The sequence below is a fragment of the Zootoca vivipara genome, chromosome 6 (assembly GCF_965207765.1).
Source record: "Zootoca vivipara chromosome 6, rZooViv2.hap1.1, whole genome shotgun sequence".
Lineage (NCBI taxonomy): Eukaryota > Metazoa > Chordata > Lepidosauria > Squamata > Lacertidae > Zootoca > Zootoca vivipara.
This window is the reverse complement of record NC_142589.1, coordinates 35,858,371-35,879,701: the sequence shown is the minus strand read 5'-3', so window position 1 is coordinate 35,879,701 and position 21,331 is coordinate 35,858,371. Positions and strand designations below refer to the sequence as shown.

The window sequence follows — 21,331 nt, the reverse complement described above, 5'->3', positions numbered from 1 at the left end:
CCAAGGCAGGCTTGCGGTAATTTGGCTGGACCGACTAAAACCACCAAGGAAAGGCTTGATACAAGCAGGGACTTTGGAGGCAGGGGGCCACCACCTGCAAGACCTTCCCTCTCCTCCCAGCTCTCCAACCCCATCCACTGGAGCAGCTCTTCTTCTCCGGATGCCATTGATTGGCCCAGCTCATTTCTCAACAGGCCCTCCTCGCCGGCTGCCAGTTTTTAACAGTGCAACGGTCCCAACAGTGAGGTATATGTAGATCCATTCATCATTTTTTCATAAACCCAGGCAAAGGAAGAAGGAAAGGAAAACGGAGGATGGCTTAGGGAAACCCAGAGGCACAGATGAGTTCCTGAGCAAGCTGTTCACAGCACCGGGCTCTTTAGTGGCATCTCCACATTCCAGATCCCTCTGGCCCACCACGGGCGGCCGAATCCCAGACCATCTGGCTCAGCAGTTGTGCGGTGAGTCTTCACCTTCCTGCCTGGTGTCTCTCGACAGCGCCTTCCCCGTGGGGGTAGGAGGCGTGATAATAATGTCTGGGACTTTCAGGCGCTTGTCAGCCATGACAGGAATGTCCCCGCTGCCGCCGCCACCTCTGTTGACGTGTGTTTTAAAGCCTGAGAGAACGAGATAGAGAGAAAAAGAATTTACCTTTCTCCCAGAGGTGGCAACCTCTGACGTTCGTTGTTCCTCGGAGGAAATGGGGTGTGTGTGTTTTATGTCACAGAGAGGAGTCAGCCCTTCTCAGATAGTCCGTGCCTGTTGTATCTCGACAGGAACGCTATTCTGCAGAATGGGGCAGCCACACAAAAAACCCTGCTGTGAGTTAGTGCAAAGCGGTAGTGATATTGTGGGAACTTGCAAAATAAACTCTCCCACAGGCAACTGTGATATGTATATGGGATAGGCAGATTGGCAGTGCAAATTCCACAAACAGGGTGTTACATGCTGGAAGTAGTTTGCCCCCCACAATCAGCCTAGCCACTGCATTTGCTACCTGCTGCAGCCTCTGGACCAACTCCAAGGGTAGCCCCACACAGAGCGCATTGCAGTAATCCAGCCATGAGATGACCAATGCGTGGGCAATCCCATTCCAGGAATGTCCATAGCTGTCTTACCAACTGAAAGAAGTAAATAAGTGGATCATAAGCTTTCTGCACCTCTGTTAATTCTCTGTTGGCTATGTGACATTGCCTTCCCACACTTTCCACTCCTTCAGTCTGGATTTCCTCATACGAGGGATACTCTTGAAAGGAGAGGGGTATGAGAAAATGTGGGAAGGCAGTGATTTAGAGATAGTAGGCAATTAAGCGCTGACCTTACACGTTAAAACAGTATACAGCTGAGCCCTTGGTGGCAGGCCCTGAAAAGATTTTAGGAAACATTTACTTCCAAAGCTTGCACTTTCCAGCCATATAGGAACACACCCACTCCATACATTTAAACCACATTTAAAGACATATGGCCTCCCCACCGCAAAGAATCCTGGGAACTGTAGTTTGGTAAACGTGCTAGGAGCTGTAGCTCTGAGAGGGGATATTTGGGTGGAAGCTGTGACTTTCAAAGCGGTATAAATGAGCTTTCAATGTATGGCATGAATCTGACTTTGCATGCAGAAGGTCCTAGGTTCAATTCCTGGTGTCTCCAGGAAGGGTGGGGGAAGATTCTGCCTGAAACCCAGGAGGCCCACTGCCAGTCAGTGCAGACAGTACAGAACAGGGTGGGCCAATGGTCTGACTCAGTATAAAGCAGCTTCCTGTGTTTCATATTAAGGCTAGCCCTGATTATATGGTTGTTTAATTTTGTTTTTCAGGGCCAGATTAAGACCTTTGGAGGCCCTAAGCACTGGAAATATGACGTTGCCCCTCAAATGTAATCCAAAATAAAAACAATACCAAACTTTTAGTATTATTTGCTATGCTTGTATGCACCTAAAATTTACGTGCATGCTGAAATGTACATGTCGTGTGCAGCATGCGACAGGATCAGGTTCCCTTGCATTATTTTGATCTACCTTAGCAGGACACCTTCTGGTTTGGGTGGGGGTAAGTAATAAAAGTAGAATAGAAAAATGGGGGAAATAGTGCGGAGTGCGGTGTAAGGAAGTCTAACAAATATCTGATTGTTCTCCTGCTGACTATTTCAAGGCTTGTTAAAATCAAATGTAAGATTAAAAAACCTCTTTTTGTGTGCCCCCGGTTTTGCTTGTGCTCTATAAGCATATATTTACTAATCTAGCACTGACTGTCACCACAGTATACATGATTGGTATGTCAGGTCAGATCTGCCCCTTTGCAGCTGCAGCTGAATGTGCTCTGCTCCCAAGGAGGCTGGCAGGTCTTCTGTTCCCTAATGCTGCAAGATTGATCACCTCCCTCGCCCTTCTAATGCTGCGCCATATGGTGAATGCATGCTTCGATACACCAGGTTTGCTGTCAACTGACACAGTGCCATCACTATGGTAAAGAAGATCCTGGGTTATATTTAGTTTGTTGTGCGGCGCTGCATACAAATGACGCTTCCGAAGATCATATACAGCTGCCCACCGAAGAAGAAAAGAAGACTGATAAACTGGTGCTTTCCTTCCTTCTCAGACACCCCCCCCCCTCCCAAATTGCCTACAACAAGCAAAGTTTGCAGCCAAAAATGTTGCAAGGGCGCCCTCTGGTGGGCATTGTAGAGACACACATACTGTATGGGATGCACGCTGTAATCTGCCGGCAAAGCAGATATTCGTGACGATTTGTGCTCATGAGGTATCGGGGTGGTTATACACAATCCTGCTTTCAATGCCTGTGTATGATTTGGCAAGGTTTGTTTTAGTTATTTCAGTAGAAATTGGAGTTCTTGGTAAAGTCCAGAAGTAAACGAAAAATTACAAGAACTCGGGCCAGAAAGGATAATTTCAAAAATTCTTCACAAAGTTTTATTCAGAATAACTTCCAGTAAATATCAACATCAGGACAAGGCCCTGTTTCGATGATTCTTCATCAGCGAGGTTTCTCAGGTCTAAGTGTACACTTAGACCTGAGAAACCTCGCTGATGAAGAATCATCGAAACAGGGCCTTGTCCTGATGTTGATATTTACTGGAAGTTATTCTGAATAAAACTTTGTGAAGAATTTTTGAAATTATCCTTTCTGGCCCGAGTTCTTGTAATTCTTGTTTTAGTTATTTAACAAGATTTATGTACAGATTGATTGTAGCAAAACATCTGATTCACAAGGAACATTAAGGTAAAGGTAAAGGGACCCCTGACCATTAGGTCCAGTCGTGACCGACTCTGGGGTTGCGGTGCTCATCTCGCGTTATTGGCCAAGGGAGCCGGAGTACAGCTTCCAGGTCATGTGGCCAGCATGACAAAGCCGCTTCTGGCAAACCAGAGCAACGCATGGAAACGCCATTTACCTTCCCGCTTGGAGTGGTACCTATTTATTTACTTGCACTTTGACGTGCTTTCGAACTGCTAGGTTGGCAGGAGCTGGGACCGAGCAACGGGAGCTCACCCCGTCGCAGGGATTTGAACCAACAACCTTCTGATCAGCAAGCCCTAGACTCTGTGGTTTAACCCACAGCCCCACCTGTGTCCCTTCCCAAGGAACATAAATACTATCAATAAAAACAATTAAAAGCATTTAATAATAATTAAAATTAAAAGTGGGTTGGTGCCAGGGGTTCGGGCCTGTGGGTTACATTAAGGCAGTCTTCCCTTTCTCCAGATGCTTCAAGCTCTGCAAGAGTACGTTCCTGCGCAGGCCTACTTAGAAGTCAGCTCCACAAGGCTCAGTATAGGACTTACTTATTCCCAAGCCAATGTGTCAAAAATTATGCATGGCGTATAGAAAGCAGATCGGGGAAAGAACCCTCTCATAATATGAAAACTCTGGGCCAGCCAATAAAGCCGAATGCTGCAAGATTCAAGAGGGACGAAAGAAAGCACAGAGCAGCACATGGAACTCACTTGCACAAGAAACTGTGACGGCCACCAACCTGAATGGCTGTAAAAGATGATAAATTCAAGGAGGTAAAGGGTATGAGTGGCTACTAACCACAATGGCTGTGCTCTTCTTCCACTGTCTAAGTCAGGGTGTCCCTGCATAGCACTTGCTGTGAACTGCAGGTGGGGAAAGTGCAGTTGCCCTCCTGTGCTGCTCACAGGCTTCCCAGAAGAGGCATCTGGTTGGCTGCTGAGAACAGGATGCTGGACTAGATGGACCCTTCACCTGATCCAGCAGGGCTGTTAAGTTCTTATGTCCATTAACCACTCTCTATGCTGGCTGCCCATGGGAATGCCAACCAAGTAATGAATGGGATCTGCATGAAAGCAATGGATGTGCTTTTTGCTCCAGCCCCATCCATCTCCGTGGCGCTCATGCTAGGCTGCCTCTAGTCTAGCCCAAGCCTTCCTTCTCACCTCTCCTCCCTCCCTGCTCGCCATTCAACGGCATTTAGGTGAAACAGGCTCAGTAGGGCTTTGCATCCAAAACCGCTCGACTCATCTGTTATTAATGATGATGGAACAGACCTCGCTCTTTGGGAATCAATAAGGGCCTCTCGGCCCAGCTGGTGGATGGACCTACATTAAGGGCTGCAGCTCATCACCAAGAGAGTTGTGATTTACAAATGCATTTCCAGATGGGAGTGCGTTGCTATTCATAAAGGGCTTGGCCCCAGCCATGTGGAGCTCAGCGTCTTCTTCACAAGGCTGTGAGGCTGCTGTTTCGGGAGGAAGCACAGGCCCATCCAGAACAGGCTGGCACCCCCAGAACATCAGATCCCTTAGCCAACTTATCCTCTGGAGTAAGCTTCAATTTGCTTGTCCTTGTCCAGTCCAAAACTGACAGCAGAGACCTGCTGAGAATATTAAGTGGGTTTGTTTTTTTCAGGTTTGGATGATGGAAACAAGAGATAGAGAAAGAGAAAGAAAGCTGAGCAATAGTGCAGTAGTCCAGAGCTGCAGGAGGTTGACTTTTACTATTTCTGCAGCAGGATACTAGTAGGGTCCCTGTCTACAGCATCCTAGAGCCACCCATTCAGCATGGAAGGGGCGCTTTTAGCCAATGAGAGGAAGGTTTCTCAACCTTTGTGCTGACTGGAGCCAATCAGAGTGAAAGGAAAATGAAAAAATTCCTTCAGTAGCACCTTAAAGACCAACTAAGTTTTTATTTCGGTATGAGCTTTCGTGTGCATGCACACTTCTTCAGATACAGTGAAATAGGAGTCCCCAGGCACTTACGGTATGTAGAGAAGGGGTGGGGAGGGGAGGGGGGATCACTCAGAAGGGTGGTGGAAGTGGGTGATTGACTGACTGATAGCTGTTGATGACCGAAAACAACTGCAAATGGTTTTGCATGAAAAAGCAAGGGTTGAGATGGCTGAAGATCGCTTATCATGTATAATGAGATAAGAATCCAATATCTCTGTTCAAACCAGGTCCCTCCATGGTTTTGAGCTTGGTGATAAGTTGTAATTCAGCAACTTCTCTTTCCAGTCTATTTCTGAAATTCTTTTGTAGTAAGACAGCTACTTTGAGATCTTGTATAGAATGTCCTGGGAGATTGAAGTGTTCTCCTACTGGTTTCTCTGTCTTGTGATTCCTGATGTCAGATTTATGTCCATTTATCCTTTGGCGTAGGGTTTGGCCTGTTTGTCCAATATAGAGAGCTGAAGGGCACTGTTGGCATTTGATGGCATACACAATGTTAGAAGATGAGCAATTAAATAGTCCTGAGATGGTATGTTGGATGTTGTTGGGGCCAGTAATGATGTTGTTCGGGTGTATGTGGCAGCAAAGTTGGCATCTGGGTTTATTGCAGGCTCTGGTACCAGTGTCCATGTTAAGTCTGGTGGTTGTATTATTGTGGGTGAGGAGTTGTTTAAGATTGGGTGGCTGTCTGTAGGCAATGAAAGGTCTTCCTCCCAGAGCTTGAGAAAGTGAGCTGTCATTGTCCAGGAGAGGCTGTAGATCTCTGATGATGCGTTGTACTGTTTTAACTTGGGAGCTGTATGTGATGACTAGTGGTGTTCTGTTATTTTCTTTTTTGGGTCTGTCTTGCAGCAGGTTCTCTCTAGGTATCAGTCTGGCTCTGTTGATCTGTTGTTTAACTTCATCAGGTGGATATTTTAGTTTTAAAAAGGTTTGCTGTAGATCTCTTAGGTGAGATTCTCTGTCTGTAGAGTTGGAACAGATGCGGTTGTAACGTAGGGCCTGGCTGTATACGATGGATTGTTTGGTATGTTTGGGATGGTAGCTAGAAGCATGTAGATATGTTTGTCGGTCAGTTGGTTTTCTGTATAAGGTGGTGTCTATACGTCCATCCTGTATTTTTATAGTAGTGTCCAAAAAATGTATTTCTTGCATAGATTGGTTCATTGTTAGGTTGATGGTGGGGTGAAAGTCATTGAATGTCTGGTGGAAGGTTTCCAGGGTCTGTTGTCCATGTGTCCAGATAATAAAAATATCGTCAATGTATCGCAGGTACAAGAGAGGTTTGAGGGGGTAGGAGTTTAGGAAACGTTCTAAATCTGCCATGAAGATGTTGGCATACTGTGGGGCCATGCGGGTGAAAGGAGTGAAAGGAGGTGAAAGGAGGTGAACCAGCCATGGAGGATTGGCTCCTAGAGCCACTCTGGAGAAGGAGCATGGGAGGAATAGCAAGGAGGAATTGTTCTGCAGGCTCCAAAGCTAAGCATTTAGGAACACCAAAAACACGAGGCGCTTCTGTTTCAAGAGAATGGTGCGCAAGTTCTGTCACATGCAGTGGAACCTCATGGCAAACACGACTCGAGACACAACTTAAGATGATAGTGAAACACTCCAAATCATTTGCCTATGAACATGCTCAGAATATAGTAGATTTAGTTCAGTGCTTCTCAAAGTCGTGGTCCATGGACCAGTACAAGCCCATGAGCCATCAACTGCTGCTCCCCAACAACTCCACCACAGCCCAGGTAGAGTGGTACCCTTCAGGGCCAACTATGGTAACAGTCCCCAGCACACTGGGAGCGGGGAGGGTAGGAATTGCTGGTCCAACACGTCAACAGGGCCGGCCCTACGTGCAGGCTGGGTGGCGCTGGGCACCACGGCGCCGCCCCACCAGGAGGGTGCCGCGAGCAGCGCCCACCCGCTGGCCGGCCAGTCCGCCGTGCAGCTGCGCCCACGGCAACCGCGCTGCGCCTGTCCGCCTGCCTGCCGCGCAGCAGCGCCTGTGGCAGCCGTGCTGTGCGCGGCGCCCACCCGCCCACCGCGTTGGGAAACGGGGCGGGAGGGCGCCGGAGGGATCCGGCGCACGGCGGCGCCAGGGGCGCTTAAGACGGCCCTGCACATCAAATAGCTTGAGAAGCATGGATATAGCGGAAAGGCAACACAGAGAGATCTGCATTGATCATTGCAATGCATTCCTAATTATCAGTATTGTATAAGGTTCTTGTATAATCTTTGGAGAGCCTTGACTGTTCAGGGGAATGGCTGTACTAGGGATGAAGGGAGGCTGCACTTCAGAACTTGCCACCACACTAATGGAGTTGGATGTCGCCTCCACATACTGGTGAATTTAACCATCCCCACCCCAAATCCCCAGATGACCACCTCATGGAGCAAATTGAATCCTGATAAGACAGAAGTACTGTTTGTAATAAACTGCAGTTCCCAGGGGATCCCATGACTGTTTAAAGTGGGGTGGGATTCTGTGCACTCATGGTGCCACATTAGCAGTCTCTGGGATAGCACACACAGAGAGAAAGAGAGATGGCCGAATGAAATTCAAACTGTGGGCCTTTCTCCCTCATAGTTCTTATGAACTTAATTCAGCCTTGCTGTATGCAGGGCCGTCTTAAGCCCACCCAGCGCCCTGGCGCTAGGTCCCTCTAGCGCCCCCCTCCAGCGCCTCTCCAAGGGCCCGGGAGTGCCAAGCGAACCACGGCAGCAGCGGGAGGCCACCTCCGAGGACTCCACGCTGCGCCTCCTTCTCGTTTCCCCAGCGCTGGGTTCCGCTCAGTCAAGCTTCGCCACCAGCGCGCCCACCACAGGACCAGCAAGAGCTGCTTGGGCGCTGTGCGCGCGCTGGTGGCGAAGCTCGACTGAGCAGAACCCAGCGCTGGGGAAACGAGAAGGAGGCGCAGCGTGGAGTTCTCGGAGAAGGAGCGCAGTCCTGGCCAGATCGCCGGAACCCTGCACTCACTTGGTGCCCTTCCAGCACCCTCCAGCACCCGGCGCCATGGCTCTCCGCGCCACTAGCCTCTATGGCTAGGACGGGCCTGGCTGTATGGACTCCAGGCTAAGAACTAAGGCAGAGCAAATATTTTTGAAGGAGTTATATGGTGCGGGGAGGGAACTCAGGTTCATATCTCCACCTGGTCATATTTCCCCATCAGCAAATTTGGGGTCAGTCCTACTCTTTCAGTGAAATCCGCCTCACAGGGTTGCAGTGAGGATAAAAGAGGAGCCATGTGTGCTGCCCCAGACCTACTTGAAGGAAAGACAGAGGTGAAATGGTAGAAATAAAGAGAACATGTATGTGTGTGGGGGGGTGTTATATTTAAGGTCCTTTTTCAAGTGACCCATGTGAGGTCACTTGAAAGTGACTGTGAATATTCCGCGGGGAGGGGGGGGGAGAAGCATTTCAAGGAGGGCATTTGGGAATTCACTGAAGCAGCTGGAAACTTTGGCTCATGAGCTGGGAAGAGATGAGGAGGCCTTGTGTGAGCCATATATCCAAGGCACTGTGTCTGACATATATTATTTATATTCAGTACACTTCTGACGCCCTCGCCTCCACCGTTTCCTTGCAAAGAGTCATGTGGAGGCTTCTGCCTGGTTCCCAGGGGGTTTCTGCAGAAGCGGCTTTTACGAGACCTTCCTAACGTCAGCTTGCAACAGTTGCTGCTGCAAAACAGCATCTCTGTATCTCTTGCTGGGCCGTTCACGTCTTTCCTTCCCAGGAGATGCAAAAGTGCAAAAAGGGTAGAAAAGGGCAAGCAACGTTTAGAAAAATGGGGAGTAAAGGAGGAAGGGAAACATCATCAGTGATGCCAGTAGGGGATGAAGGAAGGGTTGCCCAACCAGTAGGCAGAGCCAGAGCCCACAATAGGCAGAGCCAACACATTCTAGTTTTGCCCCCACCCTCAACCTCCTCCTCCTCCTCCTCCTTCCTGCTGAGTTGTACAAGGGGCAACGCTGAGACTAAGGAGGAGGGGCAGCACCCCCCAGGAAGGTTGTAAGTGAGAAGGCAAGCGGATGGGGGCTGGTTGAGGATAGGTTGGGGTCTTGCCAGAGAAGCATCCTTGCTGGGCTGAGCTACAGCTTCTCTCTGCCTGATATACTGTATGCTGCATTTTTTAAAATATGCAATGGCCCTGTCCTAAACTGTTTTTAAAAAGCAACCAATTATTGCTCTTTGGCTATCAGGGATCCAGAATATACCCCAGCAGATGCCTTGTGTGAAACGGCAGGCTGCATCCCGCTTAGTGTTCACACATACAAATTTATAAGTACATGCACTGATGCATCAGAATGCACCTGGCATACCCTGCACTTGAGGACCAGAGACCTGGAGGAGAGGGCCGAGCCCTGAATGGCAAAATCCCCAGCAATTTATACTCACTTTAATTTTCAGAAGATGCCTCTCAGAGGCAAAAGAAAAACCTGGTGCAAAACAGGAATGTTACTTGACCAGTTTCAGGGACCAGGGAATAGGAGATGGAGTGTAGGGTCTGCTAGCCTGAAATTCAACTGGTATAGCTCTCCCCAGCTGCTGCCTGCTCACAGTTTCAGAAGTGCCACCTGTCTGCTGCACTGCTTTTTGGAAGCACAGGAGCAATTGCCAGAGAGGTGGCATTCCTATGGGGCGGACAAGGGTTCCTGCAGGCCATTTGTGGCTTTTTGTAGCTGGGCCAGAACAGCCACAGCCTATTAACCTGAATGTCAGCCCAAAGAGTGAATGAATAATCCATGGCTCCAAAGTGTCAGAGGGGGTGCATTTCCCTCCCCTTCTCGCTGGGAGATTGCTTTCAAGATGCTCTCCCCAGCACTGCTACCTGAGGGAGCTGGCCCAGCCCCACACTGTGTGAGGAGCCCCCCTGGGGAAGGAAAGGCAGCAGGTGCTCAGGCCTTTGGCTTGGCATTAAAGCTGACAGCCCACGCTGGCATCGGGGCCAAGCAGCAGTAAAAGCTAATGGGTGATGCAATATTTAGCACTTGCCCCGATTACCCAGTGAGAGAACAGAGCACACTGAAAATAAAATAAAAGTGAAAGCTGCTTTGTGAGAATGGTGCTTTTCCCAGCTTGGGACAGAGGGCATCTCCATGGATAGGAGAACATCTATAACAGCTGGCTTCATCCTGACAACCCTTAGCAGCTTTTATGACCCCCCCCCCAAGGGGTGTTGAAATGGGGCACACGTAGTGCTCCGTGTATTTCTGGTAAGTAGGGATGCCAGGGAATGCCAAGGAAATCAGAAACAGAAGCAGAAATTGCTGACCTTTGCTTATTTGTCCCATGTCTGTGATGGGAACCAATCCAGCAGTATTTGCTGTTGCCGTTGCCTTCAAATGATATGAAATGGATTATGGCCTCATTCCCATTTAAATTATGTTCCCTTTGCATTGAAATGAATGGTGCGGAAATAATTGTGCCATGTGTTTACATGTAAATAACGTTAACTTGTGGAAATAAGTATGTAAATTAGGTAATATGGTAGACAGCGTCTGAATTTGGCGGATGTGGAACTGCAGCAGAATGGAAGCAGCACCGCTTGTGATGGAAACACAGGTCGGAATGGAAACCGCTGCCTTCTTGCATCCCTACTAGCAAGGAGCAACTAGGGGTTACTAACTGTGATGTGTGCATTAGCCAAACGGAAAGCAGAATTTTGCTACTCCCCTGCCTTTGCACCTCAGCATAAATCCAGGCCAGTGGAACGAAACTGGGACAACCCATGTGGTGCACAGACTCTTCTCTGCCCTATTTCCCTCCAATCTGCAATTGACTGCTGCCAACTGTTCGTTGCCACCTTGCTTCTCAGATGCGTAAGTGGGCCCAGTGGCTCCTGCCAAGTTTGATTTTAACTAGATGGGGTGGCGGCGGCAGAATACACTGTAGTTCCTTCCAAATGTCCTGGGTTATTGCAGTCGTAAAGTTCTCCTCCCAGATTGCCTCTCCTGAGTCAAGGCTGCTGAGATTGCACATGCCTGCTTTCTGGGAAGAAGGGAGGCAGGGAGGGAGGGAGGGAGGAAGTCTGGTCCAACTCAGAGCCTTCTCTTTTAAAGACCTGATCCATTAGATCAAGGAATGGTCCTCCAAAAGATGTTGGACTCCAGCAGGGCCAATGGTCAGGGATGATAGGAGTTGTAGTCTAGCAAGATCTGAACATCTGTGTCCAAAAGCTTCCAGGTTCCATCCCTGGCATCTCCAGATAGGGCTGTGAAAGATTCTTGCCCGAAACCCTGGAAGAGATCTCAGTAGTGACTCAATCCTGAGCTAGAGATAAACTAACGATCTGTGCAAGGTGGCTGCTTCATATACATATGTGGGAAACTTGTAGCATTTGGATGACAATGTATGTTGTTCCAAGTGATAAGAATTCACACTTCCCCTCGAATTTCTTTCATATCAGTTACACTTCGAGGGGAGATCCATACTGTGTTCTCAAAGCTCACCCAATGCACGTTTTAAGCATTTGACTTCCTCCAAAGAATCCTGGCAACAGACATTTGTTAAGGTTACTGGGAATTGTAGGTCTGTTGGGAGGAAACTCCAGTTCTCAGGGGTCTTTGTGGGATGCAAGTGCCTTAAATGCATAGCTGCCAAGTTTTCCCTTTTCTCGCAAGGAAGCCTATTCAGCATAAGGGAAAATCCCTTTAAAAAAGGGATAACTTGGCAGCTATGCTTAAATGTGTGTTGGATGTGCTTTAAATGTATGGTGTGGATCTGTCCTTAAAGTGTAACTTTAAATGTGGTTACAGGTAGGTAGCCGTGTTGGTCTGACATAGTTGAAACAAAAAATAAAAATAAATTCCTTCCAGTAGCACCTTAGAGACCAACTAAGTTTGTCATAGGTATGAGCTTTCATGTCCATGCACACTTCTTCAGATACACAGTGGTGTGGTTTATAGGCTGTCAAGCTGTTTATAGGCTGCTGAATATTATTCCATCTTTCTGGCATAAAAAACCCCCATTGAAAATCACCATGGTCCCATGAGCACAACCATCACCACCACCCCTCCACTCCACCTCATAGATCCATGGAGTTGTAGGTTTAGGCAGAGCATGGAGAAGCTTGGTTCCCTCCAGATGTTGGTGGTTTACAACTTCCACCTTCCCTGACCACTGACCAACATCTGGGGAGCCACAGGTTTCCCAACCCTGAGTGAGGATAAAGGAGACATCACATGGCTTCTTACCTTTCAGGCAGGAGAGACTAAGTCCCATGATTTCATCCTTTTAGCATGTGGGATGGATTAAAGACACAAATTTCCACATCTGGTCCTTTGCCTCATTAGTGCTAGAGAGTTGAGAAAGGAAAAAATAATTTTTAAAAAATGGAAAAGAAATATAGCTGCATTCAGAACATAGTTTGTCCACACTTAGCTCCAGAAAACCATCAATGGATGCCATGGCATTGTATTAACCTAGCTAGAGTCATTCCAATTTATATAGGAACATGATATATATTTTTTAAAACACACACACTTGTGACCAATCGCTGCAGGTTTTTATACTTTGTATAAGCAGCTAGTTTATTTCTAGGGATGAGCAGATTTTCCTGTGCTCTATTCCTGCCCCGTGAGTTTGCTCTCACCTGCATTCTGCTCCAGTTAGGAAAATTTCTAAATTTAAGTGGTACGTGTGCAGTTTGCGTCATTCCATCCCTTTCATTTATATCAGGGGGTAGGAGATCTTCTGTAGCCCCTATGCCTGTCTATGGTTACTGATGTACTCTGGCACTTTGAGTGTAAAAGAAAAGTATAAAAAGAACTTTGGTATGATTGCATCCGGATAGCATTTTATGCTGCAATTTATTCAGACATGCCTACATTCTTGTGCCTAACCATAATGTGCAAAAAAGGAGATGCTAACTGAAAAAACTGTTGCAATGCCTGGACTGCTAATGCATTGGTGCAATTCTGGAAACAAGATCAGGAAATCTGGAGCCTCCCACAGAGAAATCTTTGTAAGCATCCCTCTTTAATTCTTTGATAGGGTTTGGCCTCCTCTTGTTATTTGATCCTAGTTTTTGGCACTACTGCTGTTCCCCGAGCAGCAAACATAAAGACCATAAGCAGAATAATAATACTGTTATTTACATATACACCTTGGTTTTTAGAGTTGCAGGTAGTATAAAATTCAGGTCACCTTGGGGTGAGCACACACTCATGTAGAGGCAATGTGGTCAAAGGATATATTTCAGCACACAGCCTGCCCCATCCTGAAGCCTTTGGACAATTTAATTTTTAAAGCAACTAAAAATGTGTAATTAAAGCTTCTAACCTTTAGCCAGCTTAATTCTCCTCCTACTAGCACATGGTTGGGTGTGTGGCAGTCGTTCAGCATGCTCAGTGGTCAAGCTTATTCATGCATCTTAGTGGGGAAGTGGCAGAGCATCTTCTTTACATACAGAAGGTCCTGGTTTCAATCCCTGACATCTCCAGATAGGACTAGGTAAGACTCCCTGTTTGAAACCCTGGAATGTCGTGGGCCAGGGGGCAGCTTCACTTGCTGAACAGCAGCCTGAACTGGGAGAAGGCCAAGTGATTCCACCTGCACCTGGCCTGCCTTAGATCACAGAGCAGAAGGCACTAATGAGAACCAGCTGCCTTCCATCCTCTTAAGCTGAGCTCTCAGCAACAGTCAAATGCTGGAAACAATTCCTGTAGTTCCTGCCCCTTACCTTGCTGCTGCCAGCTCTCCCTCTGGATTCCCTGACCTGTGGACTGGACCCTTGGCTCTGTGATCATGTGAATTCTCTGACCTGTGGACTGTCTTGACTTTGTATGTGGATTCTGCTCTCAGGCAAGTGTTCCTCGGGGACTCCTAGCCCCTGCTTGTTCGGCAACGGGTCTCAGCTGGGGCTATAACATGGAGAGCCACTGCCGGTCAGTGTAGAACTCCCCCCGCTTTCCCTTTTAAGGGGAGGGGGAGAGAGGAGAACCCCACAGTCCTTTGCAAGTCTTGCAAAAGCCCTTAGAAGTCTCTTTTCCTCAATCTTTAAGATCATGGCAAGACTGAGCTTAAAAGGGAAGGTGGGACAACCACGTTTAAAGGGGGGGGGCAAACAGGATGTGATGTATTAATGCCATCATGTTACTGGCATGTGGGCAGTCCTACTCACCTGTCAAATTTGATAATGATCTGACCTGTGAAGCCAAAAAGGTCCCACACTCGTGGTATACTGTGCTGGATGGACCAATTAGCCTAACTTGGTGTGTAAGACGTTTACCTATGTTCCCAAGTGTTCTGGCAGGCACAGAAATTGCAGTTCATTTCGTGTTTTGACAATCTGTTGCATGCCTTCACCGTCAGAGGAAATATGCTTCTGAATACCAGTTGCTGGAAACTGCAGGAGGGGCGCGTGTTTTTGCGCTCAGGTCCTGTTTGTGAGCTTCCCCCAGACATCTGTGAGGACCCAGTTACAGACTCAATGGGCCACTGGCCAGATCCAGCAGGGCTCTCCTTAGGTACTTATAGGAGAAGAGGCTCCAACCCTTTCCTCTTTCAAGGTGAATGAGCGTGGGTAGCTTGGACATCATCTGCACAACATAGAATCTAAAAGCCTGTGCCTCTGAAAGGGAAGGTTGCCTGCTAGCCATTGTGACTACTAACCTTCGGTAGACTTACCCTCTTCCATGAATCTGTTTAATCCTCTCAAAAAGCCATCTTATACCACCAAGCTTTGAAGGAGGTCAGAGGGCTTGATCTTTGTAGAAGACACTTCTTAAAAAATAATAATGCTGGACTTTTCATGAAAAGGAGGAGAGCTTGACTGCGTTTGAGAAACTCTTCTTTACATTATTACATTACATTACATTACATTTACAAAAAAGCGGTGGGGAAAACAGCCACTGGATAACTAGGGGCTCCTGACTCACTTCTGCCAACTTAACATCCCTCCTAACAATAGCTAATAGATCCACAGCACTCATTGATGTTTGAGTTGAGACAGAAGGTAGACTTGTCTCTGATGAAATTCAGCCCCATTTATTTTCATAGCCATTGTCTGATCTAACCCTCCCCGCTGTGACTCTATTGCCAGTTCAAGCCTAGCTGAATGTTGAGCAGGGCTTTGGCCCAGCAAAATCTCTGCAAGGTTTAATCTAGCAGAACATTTTCCACGTTTGTTATCTTTATTGGATGGTATAGTAAGGAGAACCTGTGTCAATATCGGAAGGTTTAACTCTATGCCTAACAGATGCAGGTTTGCATTTAATCATTAACTTCTGATTAGCTGCTATCATGCCGGCATTGGGCATCACCTCCACCAATTATAAAAAGTGGCATTTATTTGATATGGAACTTGATGTTCTTTCCTTATGAAAAGGGGTGGAAACTGACATCGTGCAGCTTATACTTTAGAGCCCCCAGGGAGAGCTGGCAAGGGGCACCAGATGTAATTGACTCGGGGCTCATACTGTATATCCTGGAATATGAACCCATCTCCACACAAAGGAAAGATTCCAGAGTTTTTTAGGGCAACCTGTTCTGGTAGTTTGATAGACTTCCATTGTCATGGTGGTCTCAAGTCAAATGACATGCTGAACATGTGAAATTATTTTTGTTTTATTTATTCAAGCTAATCTTACACCCAGATATACGGCATTGCCAAGAATTAACGTCACATTGTCAGCGAAGAGAACAATATTCAGTTGTTCTTTAACCACACTTAATATCTGTTGTCTCTGGCTGCCCTAACCTCTTTTTTGGAAGGGCAGAATATAAATTTAGTAATAAGTAAATAAACCCTTATATCCCAGCTTGACCACTGAGATCAGGGGTGGGGAACTTCTGACTTCTGTGGGCCTGACAGATCATTTCCCCCAAACCATGACCACTTGCCCATCAGCTGACATCACTGATTGGCAGCAACTGATTGGCAGGAAGACAGGATTTAATCCTGCATCGCCTGTATGATCCTGTTCCCAGCAGGATGTAATCCCTTGAGGTCACAAAAGTTATATCATTCTCTGGGTATGAATTCATATGTAGCCAACTGGCACCACCCACACATAAAAAGGAGGTATTGCCAGGTTTGAGGGATCCTAAAAATTAGCAGAAGTAAAATCTCTAGAGGAAGGGAAAATAACAACACCTACGGGGGAACCCTCCACAAAACAGCTTAATGTTCTCTAGGTATGAAATGCTGACTGAGGAGGATGGACAGAGTAATTCTGGAAAAGGACGAGGCCGGCTAGTCAGAATCCTGGACAGGAACTCTGCACAGTGACACATTTTGTTTCAGGTCCCACTTATTTTGTCTTCTAATTTGTTTTAGCGGATGGTGAATGTGATTATATTGTGATTCCATCACGCTTTCAGCAACCAACATTAAATTTGTCAAGGTAAAAGCTCTGCACTTCCCTATCCCCTATCCCTGAAAAATCAACCCTCAGTTCCAGGAGGAGAGAGCATATTTATGTAGGGACCATGTGACAATCAGTATTGGAATAGTGCAGGCTTCCTCAACCTCAGCCCTCCAGATGTTTTTGGCCTACAAGTCCCATGATCCCTAGCTAGCAGGACCAGTGGTCAGGGATAATGGGAATTGTAGTCTCAAAACTACAATTTTCTCAAAACTACAACTGCTAGAAGATCAAACCTATCAATTCTTAAGGAAATCAGCCCTGAGTGCTCCCTGGAAGGACAGATCGTGAAGCTGAGGCTCCAATACTTTGGCCACCTCATGAGAAGAGAAGAATCCTTGGAAAAGACTCTGATGTTGGGAAAGATTGAGGGCACTAGGAGAAGGGGACGACAGAGGACGAGATGGTTGGACAGTGTTCTCGAAGCTACGAACATGAGTTTGACCAAACTACGGGAGGCAGTGCAAGACAGGAGTGCCTGGCGTGCTATGGTCCATGGGGTCACGAAGAGTCGGACACGACTAAACGACTAAACAACAACAACAGTCTCAAAACATCTGGAGGGCCAAGGTTAAGGAAGCCTGCATCCAGTCCTCACTCATGTTCCGACTAAAGAGAAAGTTGGACCTGTTTTGCCAGTTCTGAAGAAGACATACAGAACTGGGTGTGAATACATCTAAGGACATCACGGTCTTTGCACCAGTTTCCTTCTTAAAAACTTTCCCTGCACAATAATTTCCAGAAATCTTTGCCACCACCCTCCAGTTATATTCTTTCTTAGGACAAGTGTCCCTTTTGTCCAATGACCAACTCAGTCTTGCCATCAATATCAACAGATTAATGGCTAGTGATGGGCCAACACCCACCCTTTTGGAGAGGAACTGAAAATCAGACAAATTACAAAGTAGTTGGCCCATGAGAGAGAGAGAAAGATTATTTCCAAAGACATCATGAAGGTGGAACAAGACCATCCTCTCAATTGTATCCTTGCTTTCTAAAAACCCATTCAGTCCTGGTCCACTCACTGCCCGTGTAAGAAAGCAAACAACTTTTTGGCTTGGCAAGGCTACCCGAAATCAATGAGGCTACATAAAACAACTGTGAATATCAATAGTCTCATTTTTAACCACTTAATTTTCTGAAAGGGCAGATCCACAAACATTCTTATCTCATAAAAGAGACCAGAAAAAGAGGGGACGGAGGAGACTATGAAAAGCTACCGGAAATATTTGTCCATTGATAATATCTTAGAAGCAACTGCTGTTTACACAGGGAACCTCTCCTCTCTGCAAGCCCATTGAAAGAAGCAGGACACAGGTAAGAGCAATACATCATCTCTGGCTTATAAATGGTGCTTAAAAGGATAAGATTCTGGTATATAGTTCCTTTTCCACATATATGCCCCCCCGGCAACCTTGAATTGATTTACAACCCTAAGTGAGCTTATATTCCAGCACAAAAACTTTGGGTAGTATCCAACTAAGTTTTACTCAGTTGACCCACTGGGGTGTATGGGCCTATGTGAGTAATGTCCATTGGTTTATTGGATCTATTCTGAGAAGATCTTAGTTGAATACAATCATTTCTACCTATTAGCAGGTGTGGTAACAGCAGTGAATTCCTGGTCCAAAGTACACCCCTGCCATTAGCTCACAGCATACACACCAAACATTCAAAGCACCCTTACAGAGGGACAACGCCCTGGGAACTGTAGTTTGTTATGGGTGCTGGGATTTGTAGTTTATCCCTCACAGACCCACAATTCCCGTGATTCTTTGTGGTGAGCTGTGCTTTAAAGGCAGGTTATGCGGGCAGAGGTGGCCTTAGGCAAGCCACTTTTTTTCTTTCTCTCCCTCTCCTTCGCATCTCCTCCCCTTCAAGCTGCATTATGGGAACTATAATAATTGCCCACCCTGCAGGGTTGTTGTAATTATGAAAACAGGTTCTTTGTTTTGTAAAAAGGGTTGTATCCAAGGAGTGTAGACCCAATGAAATCAATGGAACTAAATTACTCGTGATTTTGATGAGTTTACTCTGAGTAGAACTTATCTGGTGACAACCCCAAAACATTAAAAAAGATCTACATCAATAGCTGCAGAAAATACCACATTTACACCAATAATGATCCCAAATGATTTCAAATTGATTTCACCTGGGATGGAGTTTCATGTGGGGTACTATCACTGAGAATGGCTCCCTCACTGCCACCAGGTTAGAGCCTTGGGATAATGTGTGAAATGTGCTTTGAACCCCATAAAGTGTTGCATATAACCACAATCCTAACACTAATTAGCATCCTATGCATACTAAAACCAAACTTATTTGTTTCTGAGTGCCACCACCAATCCACATGGAGCCAAAATGGTACCCTTCCACACACAAGAGGGAAGCATCAGAAGAGAACACAAAGATTTGCAGAAGAATATCCCCCCCCCCAAAAAAAGAAAAACTTTAGGAGGAAACCACAACTCAGTGAGAATTGAGTATGCTCATTGGTCTTCCTGAATGTCTGTTAGGGTAAAAGATTGGCACTGGAGATGGAATGGAGTATCATGTAAAAGGGGGTGGCTGGCTGGCTGGCACCCAGAACAAGAGCAAACATTTTGCTGCAGGTTCCACATGTGGAAGCAGGTTCCACAAAGGGTGAGCACTGGTCTATAGTGCCCTGTATTGTCTTTGCTGACTGGCAGAGGATTTCAAGGGTTTCAGGCAGGAGACATTCCCAACTCTACCTAGAGATGCCAGGGATTTAACCTCAGACCTTCTGCATGCCTAGCAGATGCTCTGCCACTGAGCTATGTCATTAAGAGATAGTAAGATTCTAGTCCTCATTGATCTGAACAGGAGCATAGGAAGCTGTGCCCTATCGAGTCATACCATTGGTCCTTCTCACTCAGTATGAGTGGCAGAGGGGTTGAACTTAGAATCTTTTGCATGCAAAGCAGATGCTCTGCCCCTGAGCTGCAGCCTTTCCAATTGCAACGATAATAAGTTACAATATGTGATGATGATGATCGTGGTCGCAAAGGAGCCCCGAAAACGCGACGGCAGGACCCCACACGAATTCAGAACAAAAACCAAGGCAAAGTTCTTGAAGCTGAGAGGGCAGCCCCTCAGCCTTGCAACCTCCCTGGTTTCCTGATCAGAGCCCACAGCCTTTGCAAGCTCCCAGGCTGAATCAAAGACTGAAGCGGCTCCTAAAGAGGGCAGGAAGTGGTGCCAGGGAGAAACAGCAGCCGCAGCAGCAGCAGCAGGAGGAGGATTAACTCTCCCATCCAAGTTTTAGAAAAGGGCTTTTATCCTTTTCCACCCAGCCCTGAAACCAAACCAGCAAGCCGGAAAATAACAGAAGGAGGGAGAGCGCGCCAGGGAGGGGCAGGAGCTTCCTCCTCGAGATTCTTGGGGGGCAGCAACTCACCAGCTCTGCAGGCAGTCGCCGCCTTCCCCTCCAGTGGCCCCAACCCAGCCTCGGTGGCCGCCGGCGGCATCCCAGCCCCGGCTCTGCTGCTGCTTCTGCTTCTCCCAGTTGCAGCGCCTGACATCGCTGCCAGCCCAGCGAGAGGGAGATGATTGCAGCTGGCAGGAGTCGGAGGCAGGACCAGGGCGATTTACATATTGCTGTCTCGGGGACCACCTCCAGCTCTCGGCCGGGCCAGCAGAGAGGGAGGGAGGGGCGGGTGCTACCAGGCACTGTGCGCCCCCTCCTCGCCTTTCCACCCCTCCCTCTCTCCAGCCTCATCTCAGCAGCTGCCGCAATGCCTAGCCAAAGGGCTTCTCCCTTTGCTGGTCTCTGCCAAGAGCTGCGGGAGGATGGCTAACTTGCTGGTGCATCCCGAGATATATAATAACATACAGAGCTGGAGAGAGACGGCAAAGCAAGCTGAGGATGGGAGGGATGCGGAGGTGGGTGTGGAGAGAGACCCAGCTGGCACCACCAGGCAACTGAATGCGCTCAAGAAACCTGGGCTGCGCACACACCATATACTGAAAGAAAGCACTTTCCTCCCCAAGAATCCTGGGAGTTACAGTTAACCTTTAGTGGAGCTACAATTCCCAGAACCCTTAACAGGCTACAGTTCCCATGATTATTTGGGGAACTCAACATGGCCACTGACGTGGATGGCTTTTAAAAAAGGATTGGACAAGTTCACGGAGGATAAGGCTTTAGATCTCTGCTAGCCATGATGACTGGGCGATGCTTCTGAACACCAGTTGCTGGATACCACAGGAGAGGAGAGGGCTGTTGTGCTCAGGTCCTGTTTGTGGGACATCTGATTGGCCCCTGTGAGAATAGGATGCTGGACTAGCTAGGCCATTTTCTTCTTATGTTCTTGTGGGGAAGGGAAAATGTGCTTTGAATATGTGGTGTGTACATGGCCCCTTGACCAGTGAAGCAACTTGGGCTGTCTTGGAAGGTGAGTTCATTTGCTGGAGTGCCCATCTAAGCCATGGGTGGGGGAATTTTTTGGTCCAGTGGGTCAGATCTTTATCTTTCCCCCGATTTCAGCTGATGGGAAGAGAGAGCTTAGTATTGCTTTCTGCAGGGTCCCAATGCACCAGAGAGTTCCTGCAGAGAACTTTCTTGGGCACCCAACCCAAGCAGGATTGAATGCCTCATCCATCAGCTGATGTGCTTGGGAGTTCAATCCTGTTTACCAGCTACATGATCCAGCCAAGTGCCTACCTGATGCACACCTGATATCACATATGGTGTTGGGGGTGGGGCAGGAAGGCACCTGTAGTTTGTGGGACAGAGCT

At 47.4% G+C, this 21,331-nt stretch overlaps 1 long non-coding RNA gene across 1 annotated transcript; it reads right to left on the bottom strand.

The window, feature by feature from the left end:
• Positions 1-661: 661 nt before the first annotated feature.
• On the bottom strand, positions 662-20,031 carry LOC148685304 (uncharacterized). The gene is made up of 3 exons (XR_015950525.1): positions 19,992-20,031; positions 12,401-12,501; positions 662-786 (listed from the first exon to the last, which is right to left on the bottom strand). It is a non-coding gene; the product is annotated as an uncharacterized LOC148685304 (long non-coding RNA).
• Between the last annotated feature and the right edge of the window lie 1,300 nt (positions 20,032-21,331).